The sequence below is a fragment of the Camelus ferus genome, chromosome 17, assembly GCF_009834535.1.
Source record: "Camelus ferus isolate YT-003-E chromosome 17, BCGSAC_Cfer_1.0, whole genome shotgun sequence".
NCBI classification, from domain to species: domain Eukaryota; kingdom Metazoa; phylum Chordata; class Mammalia; order Artiodactyla; family Camelidae; genus Camelus; species Camelus ferus.
Window position 1 is genome coordinate 36,952,425 of NC_045712.1, and position 15,789 is coordinate 36,968,213.

The 15,789-nt window shown below is 38.0% G+C and overlaps 1 protein-coding gene and 1 long non-coding RNA gene across 2 annotated transcripts in view; both read right to left on the reverse strand.

The window, feature by feature from the left end:
* TMCC1 (transmembrane and coiled-coil domain family 1) overlaps positions 1–15,789 on the reverse strand; it is a 135,548-nt gene that overhangs the window by 24,152 nt on the left and 95,607 nt on the right.
* LOC116657227 lies at positions 10,302–11,377 on the reverse strand. The gene is made up of 3 exons (XR_004312294.1): positions 11,321–11,377; positions 11,026–11,230; positions 10,302–10,661 (listed from the first exon to the last, which is right to left on the reverse strand). It is a non-coding gene; the product is annotated as an uncharacterized LOC116657227 (long non-coding RNA).

The following is a 15,789-nucleotide window of genomic DNA, read 5'->3' on the forward strand; positions in this document are numbered from 1 at the left end:
CTAAGATCAGGAACAAGACAAGGATGCTCACTCTTGCCACTCATATTCAACATGATATTGGATATCCTAGTCAGATAACTAGACAAGAAAAGGAAATAGAAGGCAACCAAATTGGAAAGGAAAAAAAATAAAACTATCATTATTTGCAGATGATATGATTTTATACATAGAAAATCCTGAAGACTCTACCAAAAAAATTATTAGAAATAATAAATGAATACAGAAAATTTGTAGGATATGAAATCAGTATACAAAAATCTGCTGCATTTCTATACACTAATAATGAACTAGCAGATAGAGAAATTAAGAAAACAATCCCATTTACAATCACAACAAAAAGAATATCTAGGAATAAATTAAACCAAGAAGGTTAAATACCTACACTGAAAACTATAAGACACTGTTGAAAGAAACCGAAGACGACACAAAGAAATGGAAAGGTATTTCATGCTCATGAACTAAAAGAATTAACATTGTTAAAATGTCCATATCACCTAAAGCAATCTACAGATTCAATGAAATCCCTATCAAAATCCCAATGACATTTTTCACAAAAATAAAACAAAAAATCCTAATATCTGTAGGGAACCACAAAAGACCCTGATATAATAGCTAAAGAAATCCTGAGAAAAAAAGAACAAAGCTGGAGGTATCACACTTCCTGATTCCAAATTATACTAAACCTTTAGCAATCAAAATAACATGGTATTGGCAGAAAAATGGACACATATCAGCAGGACAGAATTGACAGCCCAGTAACAAACCCACATACATATGGACAATTTATGAGAGAGGAGCAAAGAACATACAATGGAGAAAGGACACTCTCTTCAGTAAATGGTGGGGAAAACTGGATGGCTATTTGCAAAAGAATGAGACTAGACCACTATCTTATATCATATACAAAAATTAACTCAAAATGGTTTAAAGACCTGACTTTAAGACCTGAAACCATAAAAGTCCTAGAAGAAAACACAGGCTGTATGTTCTGACACTGGCCTTAGCAATATCTTTTTGGATATGTCTTCTCAGGCAAGGGCAACAAAAGGGACTACAACAGACTAAAAGGCTTCCACACACCAAAGGAAACTATCAACAAAATAAAAAGATAACCTACGTAATGGGATGAAAATATTTGCAAATGATATTACCAACAGGGTATAATATCTAAAATATCTAAAGAACTCACACAACTCTACAAAAACAAACAAAAAACACAAAAAACCCGATTAAAAAATGGGCAGAGGATCTGAATAGACAGTTTTTCAAACAAGATATACAGATGGCCAACAGGCAAATGAAAAGATGTTCAACATCACTAATTATTAGGGAAATGCAAAACAAAAACCACAATGAGATATCACCTCATGCCTATTAGAATGACTATTATCAAAAAGACAAGAAACAGGCGATGGTGAGGATGTAGAGAAAAGGGAATCCTTGTGCAATGTTGGTGGGAATGTAAATTGGTGCAGCCACTATGGAAAACAGTGGAGATTTCTCAAAAAATTAAGAATAGAACTACCATGTGGTCTTGCCATTCTATGTCCGGGTATTTATCAGAGTAAGAGAAAACATTAATTCAAAAGTTATAATAATCCCTATGTTTATCACAGCATTATTTACAAGCCAAGGTAGGGAAAAAACCTAAGTCCCCATCGATAGATGAGTGGATCAAGACACACACAATGGAATACTACTCATCCATATAAACAGATGAAATCTTGCCATTTGTGGACCTTAAGGGTATTATGCTAAGTGAATAAGTCAGATGGAGAAAGACAAATAGTGTATGATTTCACTCATATGTGGGGTATTTTTAAAAAATGAAAATAAAAGAACAAACAAAACAAATCAAAAACAAATATCTAGATACGGAGAATTTACTAGTGGTTGCCAGAGGGGAAAGGGGTGGATGGAGGGTAAAATGTGTAAGAGGTTCAGCTGCATGGTGACAGATGGAAACTAAACCTTTGGTGGTGAGCGTGGTGTAGCGTACACGCAAGTCGAAATACAACGTTGTACATGTGAAACTTACATAATATCATAAACTGATACTACATCAATTAAAACACACACACAAAACCACACTCAAAAAAAGTCTGAAAAAGTATTAATATTCACGTAATAACTCATGACAAAAGTCCCGGTCACCTCAGAATTTGGCACTACAGTCTAGGCTGTTTTCAAACATTCTTTTTCTGTTGAGAACCACTTCAAGGCCCACTCTTCTCTACCACCAGAACTTTTCAGGTCCATCGTCATAAAGAATAAAGTTTTAAAGTCATTTCAGGGGTGGTGTTATGTATGTGACACTTCACTAAAATGTGAATTCTGAAATGTGAATTGGGGTTTGCTCACTAGCTTTGTAGCTGAAGATCCTATCATGTGCCTCAGCAAAATGACCGAAAAACTATACCATGGATCACTTGGGAATAATGGAAATCTTAAAATTTAAACCAATACAGGCTGAGGGTCACAAGTGTAATCTGGTTCTTCTGACATGGCATGATGCTGTTTCTCACCTCCAGGCTTTTGCCTGTACAGCTCCCTCGGCTGGTCTGTCCCTTTTCTGGCTAAAGGAAATCCAGTTCAGGCACGACCTCCACCAGGAAATCTTTCCTGACAACCTCCCTTCTCCCAGCTGGATTAATGGCTCTTCCTTTATGTTCTCATGTAACTAAGCGTCTCTACCACTGTCCTTATCATGTTGTGCTGAAATGATTGTTTGGGTGTGTTGCCTCCACTGACAGTTCCTGAGGGAGGGATCACGTCATATTCATCTTTGTGCCTCAAGAAGCTAGCACAATGCCTTGTACAAAGGAGAGGCCCAGTAAATGTTTAATGCACATGCTCACCAGCATCTCCTTACCCTGATCCTTTTAGATTTCATACATCATGCAGTGACTGAGCCTATGTTACTATGAATGGAACAAAGGCCAGAATTTTTGTGTTAAAAAAAAAAAGCTTCCAATAGATGACACTCATTCCTCCAAGGCTGCAGAAGAAAAATTATTGACTGAGCTGAACATCAGTTTAGATTATTAACATCCTATCTGGTCCACTCTGCTCAAACCCAACTGCAAAATATCCATTATGGGATCTAGGGCTGCTGATCAGAATTGCTCTGTCACAGGAGAACTGATTTCCTGGCTCATGTGAAATACATCACTGCGGATTAGCACTGCCAGACATACTCCAGGACTGATGTTTGGATTTAACGGATTCATGTGAGCCTGGTCAGATGATGTGCTGTCATTTTAACACAACTTTGCAGAATATCTCCTATGCACAAAGGCCTATGTTAAGGATTGGAAGTAACCATACCAAAAAACCCCCCAAAAAGTTCATAAGGAGTTTACAATCACAGTAGTGAGAGTGTAAGCAGAAAATAACATGCTGCTTTGTTATGGTTAAGAGTTATTTTTATAAGCACAGATTCTCTGAGCTACGAAGGAACCTAAGAGGTCATCCAGTTAAGAAAATTTATTTTACACACAAGCAACAGATTTTAAGAGAAAGATCTCTTCCTGATAACTAAAAGAGTAAGTGATATATACTATAAATAAGAAGAGGTACATTGTTCAACTTAACCAGGGGGTTTCAAATATCAGTTCATGCATGCCACTGGAAATGTCCAAGCAGAAACTTCATGCCTGCATGTTAAGAATGTCATATGAGGATATACTGAGTGACAGCTGGAACAGATGGTCCAAGTTTCCTTCTAATTTTAAGATTTTAACTTTTGTTTAAAAGAAATAGTGACTTGGGCTATGGATTATTCAAAAATCATTCTCACAAGACCTCAGAATGAAGAATTAGTCTGAAGCACACAGATCTGCTAATGCTAAAATTAGTTTCTATTTTTTGAGCACGTGTTAACTAGCAAAAGGAGAAAGTACACAGAAATAAGTTCTCACTGCTGAGGATTTAAAAATACATATGAAATCCATGTGTGGAAAAGCCAATTTGTAAAACTGCTACCAATGAATTCCCCTTTACAAGTTAATTCCCTACATATACTTTTATGACAGTCTAATTAAGACAAAAGATTTCTAAGCCTCAGCGTAATCCTACTTATTTTAGGCAATTTTGATAAAACAAAATTCTGAAAAGCAATGAAAGACTCTGGAAAGCCCCATGGGGTTGTGATCATCTGGCTCCCTCTGAGCCGGCCATTGTCAGGCGTGTTAGTTGGCCTGTGAGGAGCCGAGGCTCTGGGGAGGGGCCGTGCAAACTGTGTCTCCTCGATTCCATTTCATGGCCTAATTACTCTTCTTGCTCTTAAAAAGGTCTTAAATCTCACTTATTTGCTAACGACTTCCAGATGTATCCCTCCAGCCCATACTTCCCACTTCCCCTAACTCTAGACTCACATAAGCTACTCAGTCTTCCTACTTGCATGTCTGTAACAATCATCAGATTCACTATGCACAAAGCTGAGCTCCTGACACCCCAAACCTGCTCCTCTAGCGGTGGTTCCCATCTCAGTTAATGGCTACTTCACTGATCCATGTGCTCAGCTCCAAAGCCTGAGTCATCTTTGACTCCTCTTTCTTCCACATACCTCACCCAGTTAACAGAAGCAGCACTAAACACAGCTCCTAATACATTTACTGTAGTACTTACTATGTGTCAGGCACTGTTCTAAATCCTTTTAAGTTTAATAAATTGTTTAATTCTCACAACCACACTACAAGATGAGTATCATTATGCAGACTCTGACGACTTCTCACTATCTCCACTGCTGCCACCATGGTCTAAGACATGACCAGCTTTTGCCTGGACTACTGCAATAGTCTCCTAAACTATTACTGTAATAATATTTTTATAATCAATTATCTACAGAGCAGCCAGAGTGGTCCTTTTAAAAGTTAAGTCAGAGCACAATAGTCTTTTACACTTAACAACTTTTCAGGGGCTCCCTATCTCGGTCAAAGCCCAAGTCCCTACAGCGGCTTACATGACCGTGCTCTGGCACCTGCACCATATCCATAACCCCTCTGAACGCCATCTCCTGCAACTTCCCTTCACTCCACTCGTCCCTGGAGTGTGCCAGGCAAGCACCATTTCGAGGTTTTCTCACTTCATGTTCCTTCTGTCTGCAGTGCCCTTCCCCAGACGTCCACATGGCTTACTCCATCTATCTCCCTCGAGCCTGTGCTCCAATGTCACCTTAGTAGTGAGGTCTTCTCTGACATCCTATTTAAAACTGCAACCTCCACTTCCATTATGAAGTCTCTATTCTGCCTTCAAGGCTTCATTTTCCTACATAGACTTTTTACCTTCTTACATATATTTTTGTATCTATGAACAAAAACTAGAATGTAAGGTCCACGAAGGTAGTGATTTTTGTGTTTTGTCCTCTTGGGCTGTTTCTCTACCAAAGCTGTGCACAGCACTGAGTAGCCACTCAAATGTTTGCTGAATGAAATTATTTCCTATTCGCTTTTCTATTTAGAAAATATTTTGAATACTGGCTATTTGCAATCCTCTTTCATTACACTCTGAAGTGTTTTTGTTTATTGTATTACCAAGAGGTCTTAAGAAGGTTATTACTTTATCTGTGTTATAACAGGATCTTATTAAATCAGACTGACTTCTAATGCTCCTTAAAATACCTTACCTTCATATATTAAGAATATTTGGCTCAAACATCAGATACTTCTTAATTAAAAAGGCTTAGCATTGGTTTATACTTTTGCACACATTGCTCTAATATACATTTATAAACTCTCCTTTTATTCAAAATATGAGTTAAATGCCCAACACTATTACTTTCCTATGTGAATTATTTGAATATTTCTAGGATTATCACTAGGCTTACTCCTCAGAGATAGTGATCTTTTGAGTCTAGGAAAGCTCAAGTTTCAAACTTGTTTATATGTAAACTTGATGATGATGGTGATAGTTGCAAAAGTAGAAGTAACAGAATGTTTACTATGTACCTGGTATTACTGTTGGTGCTCTGATTGCATTTAGTTAATCCTCAAAACGACCTTAGGAAATATATACTATTGCAATCCTCATTTTATAGCTGAGGAAACTGAATTAGGAGAAGTTAAGTAACTTGCCCAAGGTCTCACAACCAGCAGGCAGCAAGGACAGGACTTGAACCCATAGGATCTGGCTTCAGAGCCCTTGTTCTCAACTACTTCACTACAATGCTTTTCGTAACAGCCACGGCTACCACCACGTGGAGCAACATAAGGAGGAGGCAATGATGATTTCTACAGTTATACTCCAGACGGGAATCCCATATTTAGGATTACATCCTCCTTCCTAAAGTCTATTATATACATATACATATGTATATACACACACAAATATATAAATAATATACATGGAGCATGAAGTGAGGCACTTCTGGAGATAGCAGGGTGGTAGCAGTATGGCACTGCTGTCAAAAGCAGCTTATATAACAGGAAAGTATAAGCAAAAGGTAATTTAACATTCTCAGGATCTTTAAAAACTGATGACTTAAGATATTAGAGAAATAGTATACATAGCAGGCATTTACACTAACTTTATAGATGCATCTGCTTCACTCTATTGTACAAAAAAGGGACTATGTTCTCAAAATTAAGTACAAATTCTAAGAAAGGTAATAGCCTAGATGGATTATCACTTGTCAAAGATTTTATATTTTTTTAATGAACAGAATTGATCTACTGAGAAGAATTTAAGAATGCAAGAATGATCTGTCCCCTCTGTTTAAATAAATTTCTCTTAAAATAATTTTTATTCAGTTGCAAGTGATCAAGTAATACTAGAACTACAGTCATTCTCTCGCAATATGTTTAGATTTGCTCAGATTTTTCTCATTCAAGATCTATAATGACAATGGATAATAAACAAACCAACTTTCTCAAACAGAATATAAAGGATATAATCTAGTTCATATTTCCAAGTTAGAATGGGACATCCGGTGACTAAAAAAAAGAACTAAATTAAACACATTCATGAATAAAAATAGCATAAACATGTGACAGGTATGGGTTTCAGAGGACAGTCCAATTGTTTCTCAGGTTTTTTAAAAAGAGGTATCTGTAACTCCTAAAAGGGGTAAGGATTCACCAAAATTCAGGTCTCCTAAGAATGGAAATCAATGTCAGACCAATGTAAACTGAGATAAGAAGGAAATTCAACTGTTTAAAGACTTCTGAAGAGGCAAATTAAAGCTCTGTGAAGGATTACTTAAATGGGAAGACACCAACCTTCATAACTTGTTTCTGCATTTCTACATTCTGTTCTGTGGGGGGAAGCCCCCTCGACTGTGGGCAGTACTATCCCATCAGGGAGCACTAGGAAAGACACAGGGCACTCCTGCAACGCAGTCTTATCCAGTCTTTAACGCCAACAGCGGCCTCACTGGGAAAATACTGCACAGATTCTGGAATTATTCCAGGGAATGGGAAAAGAGGAGACACAGAGAACAAGATCGCTGTGGATTCTGGTCCTTCCTGTTTTGGTCAATTGTTTCACATGTGATAAGCAATAGCAAGATTTCAGTTTTTCTGATAAACTACAAGTGAAGAAGTAGAAAAGTATATGATGAAAATGACCAGTTCAGGGATTTTGCATGTGAAAGGAAGAACTTTTTTACCATGTATGTAGGTACCTACAGGGTAGGACAGCCTAGAGAAAATCAGGAGTAGACAGACATCATGGTGCTATTATACTAAGGAGGCAAAGTGTAGAAAAGATCAAGGCTTCTACTATTTAATTAATTTTGCAATTATCCTTTGTTTTCCTTATGTAAAGCACTGAATAAAGGTGGATCCCTGCTCTCAAGAAACACATGAGCTAGTTGGGGAGACAGGGAAATCAAACACAGGTCTGACTAAGTAAATGAATAGCAGACAGGAAGGCAAAGTATTTCTTGAACACAAGAAGGAGTCATATATTCTGAAGAAGGGAAAGGAAACAGAAAAGGCTTCCTGAAAGAGGTAAAAAATGAAATGAGCCTTGAAGGAAGAAATTTTTGATAAGAAGAGAAGGGGTAAGAAAAGGCAGTTCAGGGAGACAGTCTAACAAAAAGCAAAGGCCCAGAAGAAGGAAATGTAATAGTAGCTTCAAGATAACAAACGGAATGGTTCATGAGGCTGTAAAAGTGGAATAGGAGAAGGCTGTGTGGGAGATGAACTTCCAAGGTAGGCCTAAGCTACTGATTTAGACTTTGTTCCAAAGGTATCACTGAAGGCTTCCCAATGATACAAGTAGTATATTTCCTTTGGAATCTAGACTTACAGATCCAAAAGGGTACTGGACTATATGAAATACCGTATGACCAAAACCAAACACCACGACCCTCCTCCAAAGCTGGTTCTCTTACAGTGCTCCATCTCAGGAAAATGGTCACTATCCATCAGGTTACACAGGCCAAAGCCAAACCGTGCCACAGCCCAGAAATCATTCCGGCCTTATCTGCCTCTGCCTATATCTAATCCAACACCAAGTCCTATCTATTTCACTTTTCAAATTTCCATCAAATTATAGCACTCTCACCTATCCCTACTTGCTTCTCCTGCCAAACTCGTAGGACAAACTCTTGCTCTCTCTCCCCTGGATCTCTCACTTGGACTGATTTATCTGCATTCATTTAGGCAAAAGAAGTCCTAAATCACCCAATGTTTACATTCTTTCAGTAGTTCCCCACACTCTTAAAATATTAAGAACAAGAATCTGAGCATGGTCTAGAGAGTTCCGTATGATTAGGCTCTGGGGCCATCTCCCTAGCTGCAGCTTGCAGCGTGCTTCTCCCATTACAGTCACACTGGCCTCTTTCAGACCTTGCTGCTCATCCTGTTTCTTCTCACAGTGGATGAAAAATTACCACTTACCATTTGCCTCTGCAAGAATGAAGTCACTAGTCACTGTAACCGCTTACCTTCAACACACCCTGAAAGGAGTTCAGGAATAAGGCACTCCATGTTCTGGGAAAACTGGCAGAACAGGCCTTCAGTTAGGTATTTTTTTAGGAGAAGATTTTATGAGCCCAGTTTCTTGCATCTTCTCATATCTAGTTTCTATGCACTCAAATCATTAACTCATACATCTGTTTCTCGTGACTGCTGGCAACCTCCTCATGACAAGCAGCAACCTTCTGCCAAAATGTGTGCTTGATCGCACGTATCCTCCTCTACTAAAATCACATTTATGTTGACCTCCACCACCTCGTCACAGCAGCTCCTCAGAGCTATCTGACAGGCTCTCTCCCAGGCTATAGTCCTCATTTTGTCCCCAGTAAAACTTAACTCACAACTCTCATATGTATTTTTTTTTTCAGTCAACATCACCATAGAGTCTTAATGTTATTTGATTACAACTCTCAGTCAGGCATTTTGCTATGTGCTTGGGCATATATTGACAGATAAAATAAAGTCTCTGCCTTCATGACAATTAGGGCTGAGTAGGGAAAAGTGGCAGAGACAGAAAAACCAGTAATCAAGTAACATAAACTGTGAAAGGTGGTACAAAGAAAAAGAATAGAGTGCTGTGAGAAAAGTAATAATCTAAGGCAGAGAAACCTACTTTAGATAGGGAGGTCACAGAATAATTCAATTGAACAGGGGCATTTAAACTAAGCTCTCGAAGATAGTTGTTACTTTAACCAGGGCATAAATGAAGGGAAGTAGGTTTCACTTGCCAAGAAAATACAAAATTTGGAATTTTATCAACATGACAACTCAAAACAACGAAAAAAGAAAAGATGTGTCTATTCACTGTTTCTTAGAGTTCACTTGGTGAAAGGTTGAGACTGTTTTACCAAAAAGGCTTAAGGAAGAAGCAGAAGGATGCTGAGAGGAAAAGACCAGTAAACAGGGAGGGAGCCACCTGCCCAGTAACCTAGTGGAGTATATGGGTAGCTGTATTTTCAAGGCTTACATAACCAGTGAGTCAGCAAAAAGTCAGGTGTCAATGGATCTCTTCTGTGCCCACTCTAAGCACCTAGGAAACTTGGCTGTCTCTACTGGTGAGGAGAGGGACCCAAGGACAAGGTCTGGGGTAGGCTAATGAAACAGTCACCATACTATCCAGCAATACTTGCCTAAGTAAGGATGAAGAAAAGTAAATCTTCATGCTTAGAAAACAAAAGAAACAGGATCCAACTTGGAGCAGATTAGAGCAAGGTGATTCTGATATGATTTCACAGACCTTACATGACTATTTCTTTAACTTGTAATAAAATGCTTATTAAGGATCCCAAAATCAAGATTCCAAAATCTGCTGAAAGCAAAGTCCAGTTTTTAAAGAGAAAATGTCTTTATCTTTCTTGGGATCCGTTAAGTATTTCAGGGCTACTTTCTACAACTATCTTTTCTCTAATAAAGGCTAATATGTATTAACAGTAACAGAAAAAGGCTTTATAATGATAGAATTGGGTCTGGCAAAGAAGAGTGTACAAAATAGAACACAAAAGGGATTCAGTCACAGGACAGGCAAAGAGACACAGCGCTAACAAGCACTTGATACTGCACAGCACTGACGATGAATCCAAGACAAACAGCCACCGACGCACGGCTGTGAGAACAGCAGACTCCTCACCCTGCCCTCCTCCACCTCCACACTTATGTTCTCAGCCTATCACTGCTCCAGTGGCAACAACTCAATAAGAGCAGGCAGCCTTTTTTCTTCTCCACTTCAGGCCATAGGGAAAGCTGGAAACAAAGGGGAGGGGGGTAATTATGACAGTTCAAAGAAGGGAAAGGGTATCTAATTACTAGTTAGCATTCTTTGCTCTGGAAATTCCTGGTTTTGGCCTGTTCATGGATGTCTGAGAAAACCTGTCCATTATTTCTGAAGGTCACAACTGAATGACCAGAAATGTTTTCCTTTCTGGCTTCCTTGGCTATCCCTTTCCATCAAATGTGAACCTGCAACATGTTTTAGCTATTGCTGAGAGGCAATTCTACACAACTGACATAGAAAAGTAAAAAAAAAAAAAAAAAAAAAAAAAAAAAAAGGAGGGGGGGGGGGTGGGGGAGTACCCAAAACAAAACACAAGCAACACATTTATCTTACCAAAACCCCCTGTCAGGCAGTCTGCTGGTTTTGCTTGCCACAAAGCTCATCCTTCATTTGTGCACTGCCAGAGCAACTTGGACCGTGTAAACAATCACAACCTCTTTTGGCTATAAGCTCTTTCCATTTGTCCCAGCTTCCAAACTGCAGAGGAGCTGTGGCATAGTCTGTCACGGCTGCACATACTCGGTTTCCGAGAATAACGCTGTAAATGAGGACAGCTACCACTGGGAATGCATTCCCCCACCAAGAGCCAGCCGAAACGAAGCTTCTAGTTCATCCCCAGGCTTCTCACCTTCACAGCCTCAGAAAAGTGCCTTTCACAGAACAGGCAGGTACAGCCGCACCACATCAACATCCCGCATAGTCAGTCCTCCGCAGTGCCCACCTCAGCCTACGTACAGTTCCGGTTCTGTCTCCTGCATCAGCTCTTAGAGCTTTCTACATCTGGGAGCCAGGGAGGACTCTGTGCTGAATAAACAGAAAGCTTCTGCCAAACAAGCATCTGTGTGTGTGTGTGTGTGTGTGTGTGTGTGTGTGTGTGTGTGTGCACGCGGGTGCAGTTTGCTGGAGCTGCTAATGCAAATGAATAGTTTGACTCTGAAAATGGAGATCACAGACAGTATCTGCCTCTCTTCTCGGAGCTGTGAGCATCTTTTATGAAAGACAAACGCGTCAAACTGGCTGAATTTAAAGCTACAGGGCATTAATTCACCATCCACATTTGTCTTCTCATTTAAAACCAGAAAAGGTTTAGAGAATAGCTAAGAGAAACATTCTAAATAAAATAACACTATTCAGGTAGCTTGGTTTTAATAAAGGACTGAAAGATTGCCAGAACAAATGTCTATGCTTTCCTAATGTTTCTTCTCCTACTTTTCATTTTAGGTTCACAACGTCACTTAAATGAAAATTGAGCAAGAGAAAGCCTTCAGAAAGATTTGTGCGTGATCATCAGACCCTAAAGTCTTTTTCACTGTGGACAAAGGGGAAAAAAAGCTTCTGAAGGAAAAGCATTAAACTCTCTGAAGTTTAAGTAACAGATTAAACCACCACAGCTGTGAGCCCAGGCTCAGCCCCTGTACCATCACATACTGTTTACTGAACACCCATGGTACTGCATGAAAGAGCTGGACATCTGAAAGAGACTGTTTCTGCCCTGAAAAAGTCACTTTGGGATTTAGGAAAGGTATCAGGTCTGAGTTTTATTTCTTCATTTATAAAAGTAGTTTTGGGGCATGCACATAGGAAGAATTTCAGTGATTATGAAACATAGTGTAGTATGTACAACATCTAACAGCTAGCATTTTCCTGAGGTTAATATACAGAAAGGAACTGGACGTGAAGACAATTTGATACAGTACATGAGCCTAAAGCTGTGATAGTTCCTGTACTTCTATTTAAGTATGGGGCTGGAAACTCAGGCCAGCAGAATACTGAAAGGTCAAAGAAGGTCTATCAGCATTCACCAGCTCCCTTAGCATTTTTTCATTTAAATCAGATGAAACCCTTCAAGTGGAATGCAAAGTATCCTGAATGAATTTGAAGAAAATTCTAGTTAAAACCACGGCTCCAGAAATTCCTCTTTTCTGTAGAGGCTCAGAACTCAGAACTTGATTCTCCAGAACAAATTAATAAAGAATTTTATGACTTACAAGTTTTGTCTTTGCTTAAAAATTAGACTGTAAAGTTTCAAGAGTAAGTATTTGTTTCTACCAAAAAAAAAAAAAAAAAAAAAAAACAAAAACCCAAAAATCCAATCCTGTATTCGCTAACATCAATAGTAGCTGATGTTTGCTTAATTCTGTTTATTAGCATTTTTAATATATCTTAAGACAATCATGTTCACTGCAGAAAACTGAAAACATGAGCGGGCATAAAAGAAAGTAAAATTGTATGTAACCTCATCAATTAGATAAAACGAGACCAAAAACTGTTATGTGGCTCTTTTATCCTCTTTTCCGACCACTGAGATCACTGAAGCATGTGCTGAGACAAGGTGCCATAAGATCAGAGCTGCCTTGATTGGATGAGCTGCCATGTGGAGACAGCAGCCCTGAAGAGCTCCCTGGGTGTTAAGATCTTGTGTGCAAGAGATGCTCGTTGTGTATCTGTATGAAAACTATGATCTTACCTTACAAACAATTATCCTTAAACATTTCTGAGGTTCTATCAAGATGCCAATGGATTTACCTGAGTTGCCAGAGAAGTACTTCTCACTGGCTGCCTTAGCCTGGGTACATGTCTTGTTGGCTCCCAAAGTAAATCTCAACTGGCAATAGAGGATTAATTTTGCCACTTTCTCTCAATTTTTTTTCCTGCTGACTTTGTTTCTGTTTCTGATTTATACACAGTTGATAAGTTACTCCTCAGTGATGGCAGCACTGATTGCGAATCTAATTTTAACAGTTTGACCATTTGGTAGTCTCTGAGGAGGAGTGATATATATCTATTTTCAGTTGGGTGAGAAACCAAAAGGGAATTCAGTTTGTCAGACTTCTCTTTTTGCCCATTTGTCTATACTGAACTCAACTCAATTCAGAAAGTTGTACATATTATAAAGTAGAACAACTCTTTGAGATCTGAACTGGTGAGGTTTTGTGTTTTTGTGTTTACTTTTGACCCATGGCTGGAGCTGCAGAACTGAAACCACAGCTCTCTGTATGTCTGAGCCTGTAATTTAGAAAGACCCTGAATTCTTGTTGTATAAGTATGAAATGTTTTCCTATTTTTAGAAGACATTTAAAAAGATTATAATATCTCTTCTATATATAAAATATATAAACAACAAGGATTTACTGTACAGCACAGGGAACTATATTCAACTTCTTGTAATGACCTATAATGGAAAAGAATCTGAAAAAGAATATATATATGTATGCATATGTGTATAACTGAATCACTTTGTTGTACACCTGAAACTAACACAATATTGTAAATCAAGTATATACAGTTCAATTTAAAAAAGTTACAAGCATAGCAAAGCAAAAAAAAATTAGATTATAACAGCTCTTAAATTAAGGGGTTCTTATTGGTTTTACAGAGCTAAGTAAGCATTTATATAACAAACATTCTTAATAGTTCAAGAAAACAAATTGAACAAATAATAATTCACATATGCCACATAGGAAAAAAATCTTTACAGAAACTAGTTCAGAAACATTAAAAAAAAATCCAAATTCATATAATTAAAAATTTTTTTAAGGTTGATTTTGCAAATCAAGACTAATTGTCAAAACAAAACAAAACAAAACCAAAGAATAAAAGACTAGTTTTGTCAGAGTTAAGTATAATATTGCACACATCTTAATTTATTTGGGTTTCTCTTCTCATATAGAAATTAATCTGAACTGCCTAAATTTATTCATACAGGTGTACTGATCAAATAAGCTACTATTATCCTCCCTATATAATGTCTGATATTTAGAAAATTGAAAATTTGTGTTCATCTAAATTAAATCATAATGCTGACAATATTTTTCTAGTCAACAGCAATTATGTGTCAGCTCCTTGGACTAATGTTAAATGGAGCTAATTAATAAATAATTCTTGGACACCCAGATATATTTCTAAGTCAAACAGAATACTAAATGTTGATTATTAAGCATAATTTGAAGTTGATACACATCTGCTTATCTGTATATGCTATTAGAGTGGCTGTATCTTTGGGTCATGTTATAATCAGGTTCATTTTGCCACTTTAAGAAGGTGTAAAAGACACATGTGGGCTGTAGAAAGTATGTTATGTGTTTTCAGGAGCTTTATGGTCTACCAGAACGATAGATAGTTCTTACTATCCACTCCCTCCACCTAGTTTTCTCTCTGAAATATGTCATAATTGATGTAGGAGGTTCGAATTCCTATGCTAGGAATAACAGTGACAGAGAAACACAAGGTGTAAAGTCCTTTTGCTTTTCAAGGAAAAAGAGCACTTTTGTCCTAAAGTAAAGTGGCAGTTTGTTCCAGATTTTGAAACTATCTTTGAGAGTCTCACAGAAAGGAATGTGCGAGGTTCTCTATAAACGATTGCTACTCCAAAGAACAGATTCTTGCATACATGTTGCTGAGCTGACATCACTTAGACAACTTTCAGACTTCACCAGTGGACTGGATCAGGATTTCCAGTCCAGAAGCAGATGTTTCACGAAGACAGACTGTTGACCCAAGTTCCATTTGAGCAAGAATTAACTACACAGGATTGAATGAACTGATGAAGGAAATTTTACAGTGGTTATTTGTTTAGATTATTGTGGTTATTTGTTGATGCTACTTAGTGTTCTTTTTTTGTGGCTACATGAGGAAGGACTTTTACTTTCTTCTTAAACTATTTCTAACCCACATTTTAGTAGACTCTGCTTTTGTGATCTGAAATAAAACATTAAGTGGTATCTGATTTTCACTGAATCCACAGCATTCAGAAACTGAGTTTTCCTTTACTTGTCATGGCAATATTGTTATTTGCACAGGATCAATGCTAGTATCTTATCTCCTTTTCATTAGGATATTGTATCCATACATACCAGGAATGTCATATTTGAGTATGACTCTCACTTAATTAGATACGTAAAACCACATTAAGTAACAATAGTTGACTTTATATACGGAGCCAATGCTTATAAAGAAGACCTCCCAGGAAAACTGACCTGATGCCTGATTCACAGGGTTCCTCGCTTACAGGTGTAAGGAGAGTCACTTACTTCCAGGCAAGCCTTAAACAAATGCTAGGCACTTAAAGATGAGATTAACTCACCCAAATTTATCAGC